We start from the raw sequence: 13,552 nt of genomic DNA, 5'->3' as shown, positions 1-13,552 counted from the left end.
ATCAGCAGAATATACACACCTGTATGGATAACAAATCATAGTTGCTATGTTACAAAATCCTCAGAAATAATTCTGAAGACATATAAAATATAGTTGTGGGAAAATCAGATAAAGCAGATTCCATAGTTCAAGTGTTTATGTAAATGAGACAAACCAAGGAAAGGTAATAGCATTTGCTAGATCAGCTGTTACAACTGTGTAAAACAGAAAAGCTTGATGAAAGCACCCTGCTGAAAGACATGCCAACTTTTAGTATATTTATAAGATGGAGAAATAAATTTTCTTAACTCCCCAAATATCTTACTACAATGCTTTCTTTAACATGGGTCCAGTTACAAGCCTTGAAAGCATGAGCTAAATACCTTTTTCAAAAAACTGTACCAGGCAAGCACTTAGCTCCTTTCACTGTCAGAGCAATGCCCTCTATTGTTCAAAGTACTCTGTCAATCACATCTTGTTGCCCAGACTCCTTAGGGGAAATTAATTTCACTTACCTTTAGATATCTGCCACTATCTATTTATCCTGTATGAAGATCTTCTCCATGGACATTAGGGACATTTAAGCACTTCCAGGAAGTCTGATTTTACTTGGTTTTAGCAGTCACTTGAGGACAAAATGACTCATGGTCTAAAAATTCCTTTTTTTTTTCCCCTCCCGCATTTCAGTTTTTTTACAGGGAATTTAGATGATTGGTATGAATATTTAGCTGCAGACATCTAGCGGGAGGTGGGATGAAACACCCATTCTTACACAGTAAACTTAAGGTATCAGCAATAATGATTGATAACTATAAGAAAATGGCACCCAAAACCTGAGTTATCCCTTGAGTATTTTGGTTGGTTAGTTTCTATTTGTCTTCATGTTAATAAGACAGTTTTGCTAACTGGATGCACAACACACAGAGATGCAGATCCACTCATTACTTGCTGTAACACCTTTCAGCCAGAGATCTTCCTATCTTACCTTGCATTTACTCATGCAGACAAGATTGGGTAGGCAGGCAAAATGTGGACAGAATCTTATCTGACAGTATAGTGACATCTGTCACTGGTTCCTTTGGCTATATTTATACTTGTAGGTTAAAGCTAGAAGCCATGATGGATGCTGGATTTAAACTGATTAATCTAAAATTATTCAGAATTTTCTTTGGCCAATTAGAAATTCCCAAAACAGTTCTAGGCCAGGGATAACTCCTGATAAATATTTTCTGTATGTTTCCTATTGACTTAGGAGGCTAAGAATTTACATGAAAGCCCTCTGTGTCAGCTGGCCTTAGTGTACCACATTTTTTTTTAATTTGCTGGCAAAGTCAGATTTGCTAGAAAGAAGTGTTTGTTAGAGGTAGCAAGGTAATAAAAATATTCTGGAAGTGCATGATAAAGAGTAGGATATTTCACCTTCTCTTTGATCTGTGTACTATTAGTATGATGACACACTAAAATTTTTACATGTTTACCCAGATTTCTACGGATCTACATCACCCTGTCCCTAGATATCATTGTCGCACCAGCTTGAGGTTTAGCAGCTGGCATTCAGCTTGCAGTGCTGATTTTTGAATAACATGCTAAAATACTAAGAATGCTATTGTTTTCCTGCATTTAATATGTGCCAAACTGCATGTATTACATCTTACCATAGGCAAATGCTGCATAGCACAAAAGTAATTGAATGATAACTCCTAAAAAGGATTAATCAGACAGAGATTAAAATAACTTCTCACTTTTCCTAAATAATAAATGGGCTTTATGCTGTATTGCTTTTTCCTTCAATGGCAAAAGGAAGGAACTGGAAAATATAACTGTAAGAGAGGAAAACTGTTATGTCATGTCATGTCTTCATAGCCTCCTGGAGGAGATCAGATGTAGTGGATAAATTATACCCTTTTGAATCCAGTATATTTGGGGATTATCTGTGGTTCTGTAAGAGAAACACTAAAATGTGCTTATTATTAGTTAGTTTAGGCCATTAGACTGGCCACAGAATTAGGAGCTAGAGACTCTTTAACTCTCTGATCTTCTACAAAATCCTTAATAACCCTCTGCTGACGTCAATAGAATTTAGTCTTTGGTGTTTACTGTCTCATCTATAAGAGAAGGATCATACTTATCAACCTCACAGGGATCATGTAGGATTAATTATTTAATAGTTAGACAGTGATGTAAAAGGAAAAGTATTCTATTGCCTTCATAAATACTGAAATATGACACTGTCATCTTGCAGTATCCAGTTGAAGGTGAAAAGAGACAGTGTCTGTTGTGTCAGCAGTAACACACATGAAAAACTGCAGCATTTTGTTTTTGCTGAAGAAAAACTAGGTTTCCACAGCAGTAGCTTAGCTTCACTTCTAAGCAAATTTTCTATCCTATGTGCAGTTTGAGTAAGCTGGCCAAGGGAAAAAGACTGAAGAATGCTAAACAGAAGTTAGGGAAAAAATACAGGTCATACAAAAGAAAAAAATTGAGATTCACACATTTGTTCTCAGAGACATTTTTGTGCTACATAATAAAGCAAGGATATGTTGGTTGGTTGGATCATGGTATAATTTTTCTCTTCTTCTGAATATTGAAAAAAATCTGCAAATAAAGCTAGTCCATTAATAATTTTTTTATACTGAAATCTTTTTGTAGTGAAATCTTTCATGAACTGGACAGATGCCATAATGCACAAAATAGGTATTTAAGTTCAAAAACTTTACGTTTCACTATAGCTCGAAATATATTTTTACCATTCCTCTTCAACCAGTTAGGTATTCACCACTTTTGAAAAGTAGCTAGGGAAGAAACTGGTAATTTCTGGGACACTGAATTGCTGGACAGCAGAAGAAATCTGATCAAAGGGGTATTAGTGAAGGTACAAGCACACTTGTGGTATAGCAATGGGGCTTTCCAGCACAGAGAAGAAGGCCAAGATTTTTGTCATTTTAAAAATGAAGAAATAGTAAAGTCTTGGACTAAGAAAGAAGTGTAGCCTCCCTACAGGTGACAAGCAAGGCATATGGCATTATTCTCTGTATGTAACGTGCTTTGTCCACTAGCCATTAGCATGGTGTAATTCTCCCCGCTTGAGTGAATAATCGACAGCCAGTAATTGCCTTCCACATAGGTTCATTTTGCTTTACTTTGGTAATGAGAACGATTTATTTATATTTTCTAATATCAAAATGCTCAAAGTAAGATCAACAAGGAATTACAATCCTGACCCTGAATCTTCTAATACGTATGGATAAATTTACATATTTGAGTAGCTGCATTGACTTCATTATGCCTATTCACATGAGTAATGCAAAATAGAGATGCTTGCAGATCAACCCTAAGGCAGCATTTTCTGCATTATGCATTTCACTTCACTGAGTGACTAAAGGCGTAGTGCAAGTCAACAGTCCCACAGCTGTATGCAAACAGAAAAAGAGCATTATTACTCTTGTTTTTTACTTTCCTTTCAAAGCTATATGAATATATTTTCAAAGTAGTAGTTGACAGAACTGTTTCACACAGTTTTGTGCTGTTTTACGTATTTATCCAGTACCAAATTCATTACCATCTCACCCTATACCCATAAATTACATATTGCTCTGATCAGATTTGCACTTAGCTGCATAAACAGTTTAAAACTACAAAAAGATACAGTATCACTAATACTAGTAATTTCTTACCAGTAGTGTGCTGCTGCACTGTTTCATGAGGCAATAGTGTAGTTCTGATCTTGGAATAAAGTGTTCATTTTTCATCCTCATAGTTTGGGAACAGAATCATAACCTCATAAAATAGCAGAATACTGCTATTATCACTCGATTATTACACCAGACATTCTAGTGTACCTGTTTATTGTAGTTTTATTAGAGTTCTGTAGCTATTAGCCTTCCAGCATCAAAAAAGTGTCCAAACTCACTATAACAGTGCTTCCAAAACTTGATATTTTTAATTTGTTTCATACCAGGGAGAAATCAGCTTTTAAACACAAAGACGTCTACGCATACAACACAGATGAGAAATCTACTGGAAGCAATATAAGGGTCATTCACTCAAGAGTTGGACTTGATGATCCTTGTGGGTCTATTCCAATTCAGAATATTCTGTGATTCTCAAAATCTTATGCAATTATACTATCCATAATCATTTCACCTGCACTGTCTAGTGGCATGTGGTATTAAAGCCGCATGGCTCCAACTGAATTTAATGGAAATCAGATGGCTAAAACCATTTGAAATGGAGACTGAGAAAAATCTATAAAATACAGAACATTATGATAATCCCATTACAAACTCACTCACCACTTCTACCCTTCTCATAAAGATGATTGTCATGACAATTCACAGTCCTGTCCATTCTCTAGTGATTTACTCCTGAGCAAACAGTGCATTAATCAGAACCTAATAAAATTACATTCAGTTTGCATTCACATTGCACAGGTATAAAAGGCTACTCAAAATGCCATGCTACACAGAATTAGGGTAGTGGCTTTTAAAAGGTATATAAAGACAGAAAAAGATAATTCACCAACAGTGTGAACAATATTACGGAGACTAAATCTAATGTTGAAGGGGTAAGTTTTTTATCTTGACTTTCATTCATACAATTGTATTGTCAATTTTTTTAAAAAATAGTGTAAGATATGCAGGGAAAAGGGCATTCTAAAGATGTCTTTGACATCTGAGAGCTCAAGCTTTGGGAAGGGCCTTTTATAATCTTACTGTACAGGTTTGAAATGTACAGCTTTGAAAGCCTCTGTACAGTGAAAATGCTCCCTTCTTTGGTACTTCTAGATATGCCAGTACTAGCCAAGATGAAGACACAGTTATATATCAGTGGACCACAGGTGTTTAAAGGTGAGTACAAATTCCCTAAATGTTTTACTTACAATTTTCTCTGCCAGATTTTCTTTGTCTCCAGATTTGTTCTTAAGTTTCAATGCTTCTGACATCATCTGTTTCACCACTAACCTGAATCTAACTGATTATAATAATGTTTATTCACAAAAGAAGAGTTCTTAATGAGAATCAAAATTTTTCCACATTTTTTACTTAGACTGATATAAGGGAACACTCATTTTTTTCATAAATTTACATGTCCTCACTTGCAGAAAAAATCACCAGTGTTTGGAGAATCTGGAGAAAAGCTCACAGACCTAAGCTCAAGTAAGATTTGAAGCTATGGTTAAGCAATGTCCACCTTTTTTTATATTCCTTATGTTGGATTTCATGGTCTTCCATTGCGTTTACTCTTGTTAATGAAAAAAAAAAAAGGAAGCTGTTTCTTCTGGTTTCTTTCTTTGTATTTTGAACTTTGAGATCGATACTTTGGATTTTCTTCAGGACTGCAAATAATCATAAGATTATAAAACAAATTCTACTCATTGAGTCATTTTTCAAATTTATTGCACTTCAAAGCAAGCCAGTAAATCTAGATTAAAGTTTTATATGCACGAACCAACACAAGAGTCTCAAAGAAGCTGATATTTAGATAGCAATATGAATGGTGGATAATATTGACTAGTAAGGTATTTGTACCACTTCATATATATCAGTTTTCAATTCTGATTCAAGTATTTTCTTGTTACTGCATTGTGGATAACATCAAGGTTTTGTGGGGGTTTTTAAAGGATTAATTTCAAGAATTCCTGTGAGTAATTCAGAATACTTGAACATGTCTATAAAGAACTTAAATCTTTTCTTTTATACTGATTACATTTGGTATGTAAATTACGAAAAATACTTAAGGTCCACTGTATAGATTTTAAGAGGCAAATGCTAGTAAAGTCTGAAGAGCTGGTAAATTGGCTTTGTAAGGTTGTTCAATACTTTAAGATTTCTGGATAAAAGGTTATATCTTGCAATCACTATTGTCTGACTTATCATAAATCCATGTTAGAAATATTTCAGTTATTTTAAGAGAAGTCCTAAAAGAGTAGAAATCTTTAGGGAAAAGAAAAGTTGTGTTGGGTTTTATTAGAGTTTCCATTTTAACAAATATATGTCTGCATTTTATAACAAGTTATTTCTTGTCCAATGTTATGCTGCTTACATATTTTTCACCTTCCCAAATTCATCAGCAAGTTTATTTTTTAGAAAGAAAAGAGGATTATAATTCTGCTTAAAATGACTCATAATAAACTAGCTGATGGAAATAAAAAGTACAAATATAGAATGTTTTTTGTATCAACTGAGAAATGTCTCATAGAATTGAATTTGCTGCATGAATTCCCTTTAGATAACTGGAGTCCTTGCATAAATCTTCTGAAATTGAGTAGTTTTAGTGTCTACTTATATACCTAGTAAAATATACATAGGTTGTGGTTGTGTAGGTCACTGTGGGCAATCACTGCATGAAAATCAGGCTCACCAGTGAACAGAAAAAGAGTTTTGGGAGCCAAATACTGGGGAGGCCATAAGACTGGGTTGGGTACTAGAGAGATTAACGTTTGAGAGTTCACTGCCGGAGAGACCAAGGCAGGAATGGTGGGTTAACCTTGACTGGATAACAGACTCACCCAGCCACTCTCTCACTCTCACCTCAGAAAGATGGAGGGGAAAAATAAGCCAGAAAATTCCATGGGGCCAGACACTCTTCAATTACTGTCTTGAGCTAAACAAACTCAATTTGGGGAAGATTAATTTCATATACTTCAAGAAAAACAGAGCAGGATAGCAAGAAACAAGGACAAAACTAAAAGTACCTTCCCCCTGCTGCCCACTTTCCCCCCAAGTCACTCTTCACTTTTCACTCCTTCACTCTTAAATTTTCTATCTCCTCCCTCCCTCCTTGACAAATGGCTCAGGGAGATAGGTTATGGGAGTTGAGATCAGTCAATAACTTCAACTCTGCTACACTTTCTTCCTCATGCTGTTTTCCTACTCCAGTGTGGGATCCCTCCCAAGGGACAGAGACCTTCATGAACTTTTTCCAATGCCATATATAATTTGGTTTTCCCCTTCATATATTTCTTGAAGGAAAAAAAAACAGATTTAAAGAAAAAAAAAACCAAACTATTAGGGACTTTATTTGTTGGCCAAATTTACTAATTTTTTTCTTTTTGAAGCAGTGTATGGATGGCTTTATCTAGCTGTAAATACATTGACTAACATAAAATTGTTGTTCCAGACAACACTGTGAATTTTGTCATCAATAACAGCATCATATTCATAAATATTTAAGAATGAAACTCTGGATATGCACTTCCCAAAGCAACAACAAAAACCAGAAACAAACCCCACTGTTTATGGCACGCTGAAGAAATAAGATTCTTAGAAATTTAAACAAGCTTATAGCATAGTCTTTAGCAAGGACCCCAAAACTGCAGTATTATATCGTTAGAACATTAGGTGGATTTCAATTATACTAATACCTACTTGTAGAGAACAAAACAATATAGTGAGATACACTATTTTGGATGTGATATAACTTTCATTTTTGAATTAGGGAAGTAGTACACTAAAAATATAGGCAATTTCTCCCCTATTAAAGAAAGTCTCAAGTTGCTGTATTTTATTTTATAGTCTTGGGTGCAATGACTCTTCCTACACTTATTACTCTTGTTTAATTTTTCTTGACATTTCTTCAAATCATGGCATGGAAAGATACTGGTAGTGGTGCCTTTCTTGTACTTCTAGATATTAAGGTGCAGTATGAACTTATGTGTGATTTTTTACAATTTAATTTACAATTAAATTCATCCTGGATGTTCTTCAAGCCATATACTTCAGATGATTTGAAACAGAATTATATTTTTTACCTTTGTGCATTAGTAGCCTTCATTCATGTTCTACTTCACTCTAGCTGAGTTAAGTTTCACTGGGAATCTAGTCCTTGGCTTCTCCGGCTATTAGTTCCACCCTACAGATACTAGGACAGCTTGTACACAGAGATAAGTTTTGAAAATATCATCTTTTTGTATAGTTTGGGATTTAGCAAAGAGGGCATCAGCCACGGAAGTGATTCTCTTGCAAAGAGGTGCTTGCAGCTTCCTCTATGACCTGACAGAACCAATCAATTGGCTAGTTTGAATATTGGCAACTTTTTAAGCCACTTAAGAAGCTTGACATGCCTCTGTGATCCACATTTAAGAACGAACAAACCCTGGGAAAGCTCTCAAGCCTTCTGGCTTTCTGACAGGTAACAGGGGACGCCTGCAGGCGGCCCAGCGGGGCCGGGCTGGGCCTTGCGTGGCATGGCCCTGTTCCATCCGCGGCCCCCTGCCCCCAGCCCTGCTCCGTGCAGGCAGCCCCTGGTGCAGCCAAAACTCATCTGAGGCCACTGCCCCACTGCCCAGCAAAGATCATGTCACCAACATCGATAAGCAAATTCCAGCTGCAAGGCCTGGGTGAGATTAACCCTTTTAGTGCTGTAAGTTTCCTCCAGAACAGATGATGCCTGCAGACATCAATCCTCTCCAGAGTCGGAGGAAGAGGAAAGGTGGAGGCAAGTGAAGAAAACACCATAGAGACACCAAAGTCAGTAAAAAAGGAAGAGCTGAAACCCTCAGGGAGGAGAAAGAGGAGATGCTGCAAGCCTAGAAGCTGAAATTCTGTTGTAAATCTATGGTGATGGACTATGATACCTCAGAGTACCCGTTGTAATTTCATGAAAGCATAGGGGGGTGGAGCATTCAAATTTCAATTGTGAGCAAAAGTACCTGTGCTGAAATAAGCAAATGACAGTAGCTGTAATTTCATGAGGACCCTTTCTCCCAGAGAAGGAGAAGACCTCTGTTCCTAGAGATGAAAGTGATGAAGACCCTTGCTCCCAGGGAGGAGGAGGGCCTCTACTCCTAGAGATGAAGATGCTCCCAGAGATAGGTGAAGAGAACCTTTGCTTCTGAACATCTCATCCTTAAAATGGTACCCCAGTAGCTCAAGATTGGACCCTTGAAAGCAGTTGTGGGGCAAGCTGTAAGTCGAGGGCAGGGACTTTCACGTGTGAGCAGAGAACCAACCCGGGCAGCTCTCTCGCTGTGACATTGAAACCATGAGAACTTGTGGAGATGTCTCCATAGCATGAGCAAGAGAGACTCCTCTCCCTAAGTGAACTGAAATAGGTTACTATAGAAGTGGTAAACTGACTGGAAATATCACGGGTTGTCTTTTTACACTGTCAGGGGGAGAAGGGAGAAAGGTGAGGGGAGGAGAAGTGTTCTGAAGGTTTAGTCTGATTTTTTTCCTTCTTTTAGGTCTGTTAATAAACTTCTTTATATTTTTTTAAGTTTTTTGCCTGCTTTGCTTTCTTCTAATTCTTATCTCACAGAAATAAAATAAGTAAGTAATAGATATTTTGAACCAAACAACTACTGAAAATTAATACAGAAATCTATGGTAAGAACTGATTCTCATTTACTTTTAATTTTATGATGTTTTTATATTTTCAGTAACAATGAAATAAAGCAATATTGTCTTTGGATTGTTTTGTTGACTTGATCCACAATCTGTTGGGTAATTCCTATGCCACTGTTATCTCTTTTGCTCTGCACTACAAAAAAAAAAAAAAAGGACAGGAACAGCAGATTTATACTATTCATTTTCATCTTCTTACTTTTCATCTTCTTGTCCTATCTTTGGTTCATACTGTGCCTAAGAAGTTAAAACCAGAAATTAATAAACTGGTGTTTGTATCAGGTATATACATACTATTTTCCTGTTGTGAAATAAGAAAGATGTTAACACTTGACAGCCACTATTTAACGTAAAGAAAAAAAAGGACTATTCAGTTGGGAAAACATCCCACTCTATGTTAAATTTGTACATGCTGATATCCAATGTCACCCACAGTAATATTTCCTAAGTGTTTGTCATCCATGCAGATGTAAGTTAGTGTGCTCCTTTTAAAGATTAACTTCTGGTGCAGGTCATGTACAGCTGATCCTACTGTTTAACATCTGTCTTACTATGTATTTTAGTATGCACATGCAGTAAGGTGTATTTGTGCTGGTGGAAGATTCTTTTACAAATGCTAAGATGCAAAAGTATCTTTTTTTTATTATTTAATCCTCATATTAATTTTATTACCTTACCCTTTGAGGGAATCATGTAGTAAGATAGAGTTTTTGATTTCTTTTTGATACAGATTTTCACATGGAGAGTTATTTTGGGCTATTTTATTGTAATAGGTTTTACATAGTTATTTTTTAAATTAAGTAAAACTCAAACAAAGTTTCTAAATAACATGATGTTGAAAGTAAATAGACATACCTTATGCTGTGAATCAAAAGCTAGGATGTCAATTTCATGCATGACAAGTAGATTAAAAATTTTTATATAATCCTCAAAGGATAATGGAATTTTTTTGATCTTGGAAGCTTTTTTTTCAGCCTATGTCTAAATATCACTTCATCAGTTTTCTATCTACTGTGATTTTCTTGGATAAGCTTGCATAGATTTTCTTTTACTTTGGGTGCCATTTGACATTGATTTTTTTTTTTACCAAGTCATAAATCTGTATGAAAACTACACTCAAATGTAGGGCTGTTAATATATATTTTTCTAATACTTTCTTTTATGTAAAATTTACCTGTTTTCTTCCCTTATTTTGTAAAAATAGTTAGCCAAACTTTTGAAGAAAACTGTGATTCATTATTAATTTCTAGAAATTTTGACCTGGAAGTCTCAACTTCTTGATTTTTTTTTAATTCTTTCTTTGTAGCAACTGTTCAGACATGATTTCCTGATTCATATTTCCTGGCTGTAATAGGAAATAAAAGACATCTTTAAGTCCCATGGGAATAATCCTGTCCAGAGTGGAGGTACTGACAGCTATGGAGAGAGAAGGAAAGGAAGTGAGAACAAAGTGATATTTTTGCACATGAAAAACAACTCTCTTCTCTGGTAAAACAATAACAATTATATTGACTGCACTTCAAAAATCTTTTTCTTAATTAAAATTACTTTGTTATTTTCTTATTTAATTTAATTATTGAATAAGACAAGAACATGTTCAATGTCAGGAAAGGAAGATGCTACTCCTCCCCTCAAATCCCCAAAAATTGGAAAATAAGCACTCTGATGTTCAGAAATGCAGGCAATTAACTCTACTAAGACAACCAGTTTGCTTTACAGGAGAGGGAACATTTTAAAAAGGAATAAGTATTAATGCTCAATTTCTTTTTTGCTTTAATCATCACAGGTATTAAACCAGAAAAAGCTCCTATTGAGTTCAGATAATGAAATATAAACAGGATTGAAATGTTCTTCTGGTGAACAGAATGAAAGTAACATAGGGATATCTACAGCAGAGGTTTTAGAAAAATCAGTGATAAGACAGGAATGTAAATATTACAGAAACAGACTAGTGCTACTAACACGAAATTACAGGCAAAAGAAATTAAGGTCAGGATTATCACCATTGTATTACAGCAAGACCTTTAAAGAGTTACTGGACACATTAATGAAAATCTACATGTTATATATGTCAGCAAAAAATCCAAGAACCATCAATAAGATGAAAAATCCAGTGTAATGAAAAATATTCCATTTATTGCACAAATATCTAAATGCAATGTTGTTTTGTTTAAACTATCTGACTTAAATAGGTGATGAAAAAAGTACCTAAGACCGGAAAAATGCAGGCACAATATGTGTCTCTAGATGAAGAGGAAAAACATCTCTAGGCAATAATAAGATAGATAGCTTTTTTATTAGAATATATGGGGCAAGAATAATAAGAAGAATTATTAATAAATATTTCTACAATGGTGATGAGATCAGCATGAGGCAACATGGAATTCTCAGAAATGGATCACATTAAACCACTGTGTTATATAAAAGAACCAAAGACCTTATGGTTGTGGAAGAAGAACTCAAAAGAGAAGCCTTTCATATGTCATGTCTTTTACATCTTAACACTAGTAATGTTTTGGCACTATGTTACACAGCAGCTTTAAAGCAAGACAACGTCCTGTAAATAATATTATTAGACATTGAATATGAAACTATCTGTTAAAAAAGAAAAGTCTATTGGTTAGAAACCTTAAGAATTTTATACACACCAAGCAAATGAGCAGAAATCTTGCTAGAACTACTGGATTTTAACGTTACCTGTTGGAGAAGTCATTGATTTGATGTGTATGCCATTTCACTAGTTTTCTGCTCTTAGTCATGCAACTACTTATGAAACTGTAAGAAGAGAACTGAGGATGAAATTAGCCTGTAAAAATTTAAAGCAAAACAATTATTCACCATATTATACAATGATGAAGTAAAATAAATTATATAGCACTAACTAAAATATTATTTTTGTAGCTTATTATTCCACAGTTGGAATTTTCATGAGTTTAGTAACTTATACAGTTTAAAAATCTGGATTTAATTTGTTGAAATAAATCTAATTCATAAACTCCCTCCCCACTCTGTTATCTATTACCTATGAATAATGTGCACAACTCAACATCAAAACTATTGGTCTTTTAAATTTTATCACTGCTGCACTCTCCCAAATCTGTTCTCTAAAACTTGCCAGTCATTCAGAAAAACAAACTAGCTTTTTTTTGTCTTATATTTGGTCTAAGAAGGTGTCTATTAATCATCTTATACTAGGTCTATCATTCTTTTCCAAGAGGAAAAGAATAAGATAATGAAAGTTGTTTGCTTATAAAGGGTCTGGTTGTCATTGTGTTACTTTATAAAAAGGTTCCTGTAAATTTATATTTACATCAAGAAAAACTAGGCTGGGAGAATTTCAGAACTTCATTGTTGTAGATTTTTCTCTCTTCAGACTTTTCAGATGTGATTCAAATCCGAAGTAACACATTTAAGTACTGTGTTCATTTCAGAAATACAGATGGTATGACCTTGGTGTGACCACCAAGGTCCCTTAATATAATTCAAATGTTGAACAATTATATGCCCCATGCTGCTCTATATCTGCCCCATGCATTTCTATGTTTTCTTGCTTTTAATTCCATCAGACTATGTCAAAAGTTTGGTGAGGGCTCAAATTATTAGGTACTTATTTAAAAAAAAAAAAAAAAAAAAAAGGCAGGAGGAGCATCTACTGGTAATTCAGTAGCTCTCTACCTTCAGAAGTCAGTTAGATGCAATAGACCAGGAGTCTCCATGGATGCCTAAAAGCTGCTGAACATGTGCTGTACCAATTATAGATAGAAAAAAAAGCAGCTCAACAGGCTTCTTGTTTTCTGTTGACTTGAGTAAAAATTAGACACTTATTTTGGTTTAAATTAGTTTTTTCCCAGAGTTGAAAACATAAAATTCAAGGCAAATACTGTCTAAAATATGTGGAATGTTTCTCTCCTTTTATGTTTTTAGTTTTGTATCTCTTTTGCCTATTTCTGTTACCGAGACAGGGATTTTGCCTTTTTAAGAGTCTTGATGAACAACAGCTCTGGAATAAAATAAGAAAGTACTCATAAATTCAATATAGAGTTCAAGAAGAGAAATTTTGTTTTTCACACAAGTGAAGGGGGGGGTCTGCAGAAAGATGAAGCCAGCTTCTTTCAGTGCTGCCCAATGATAAGACCAGAGGCAATGAGTTCAAAGTGAAAAAAGAGAGGTTCTCTCTGAACACCAGGAAACACTTTTTTTCCCTGTGAAGGTGACCAAGCACTGTCACA

Source organism: Corvus kubaryi, unplaced genomic scaffold, assembly GCF_017639235.1.
Source record: "Corvus kubaryi isolate FWS band 111438036 unplaced genomic scaffold, C.kubaryi_AGA036_p1.0 split3-73, whole genome shotgun sequence".
NCBI lineage: Eukaryota > Metazoa > Chordata > Aves > Passeriformes > Corvidae > Corvus > Corvus kubaryi.
Note: the sequence above shows the minus strand (reverse complement) of the source record.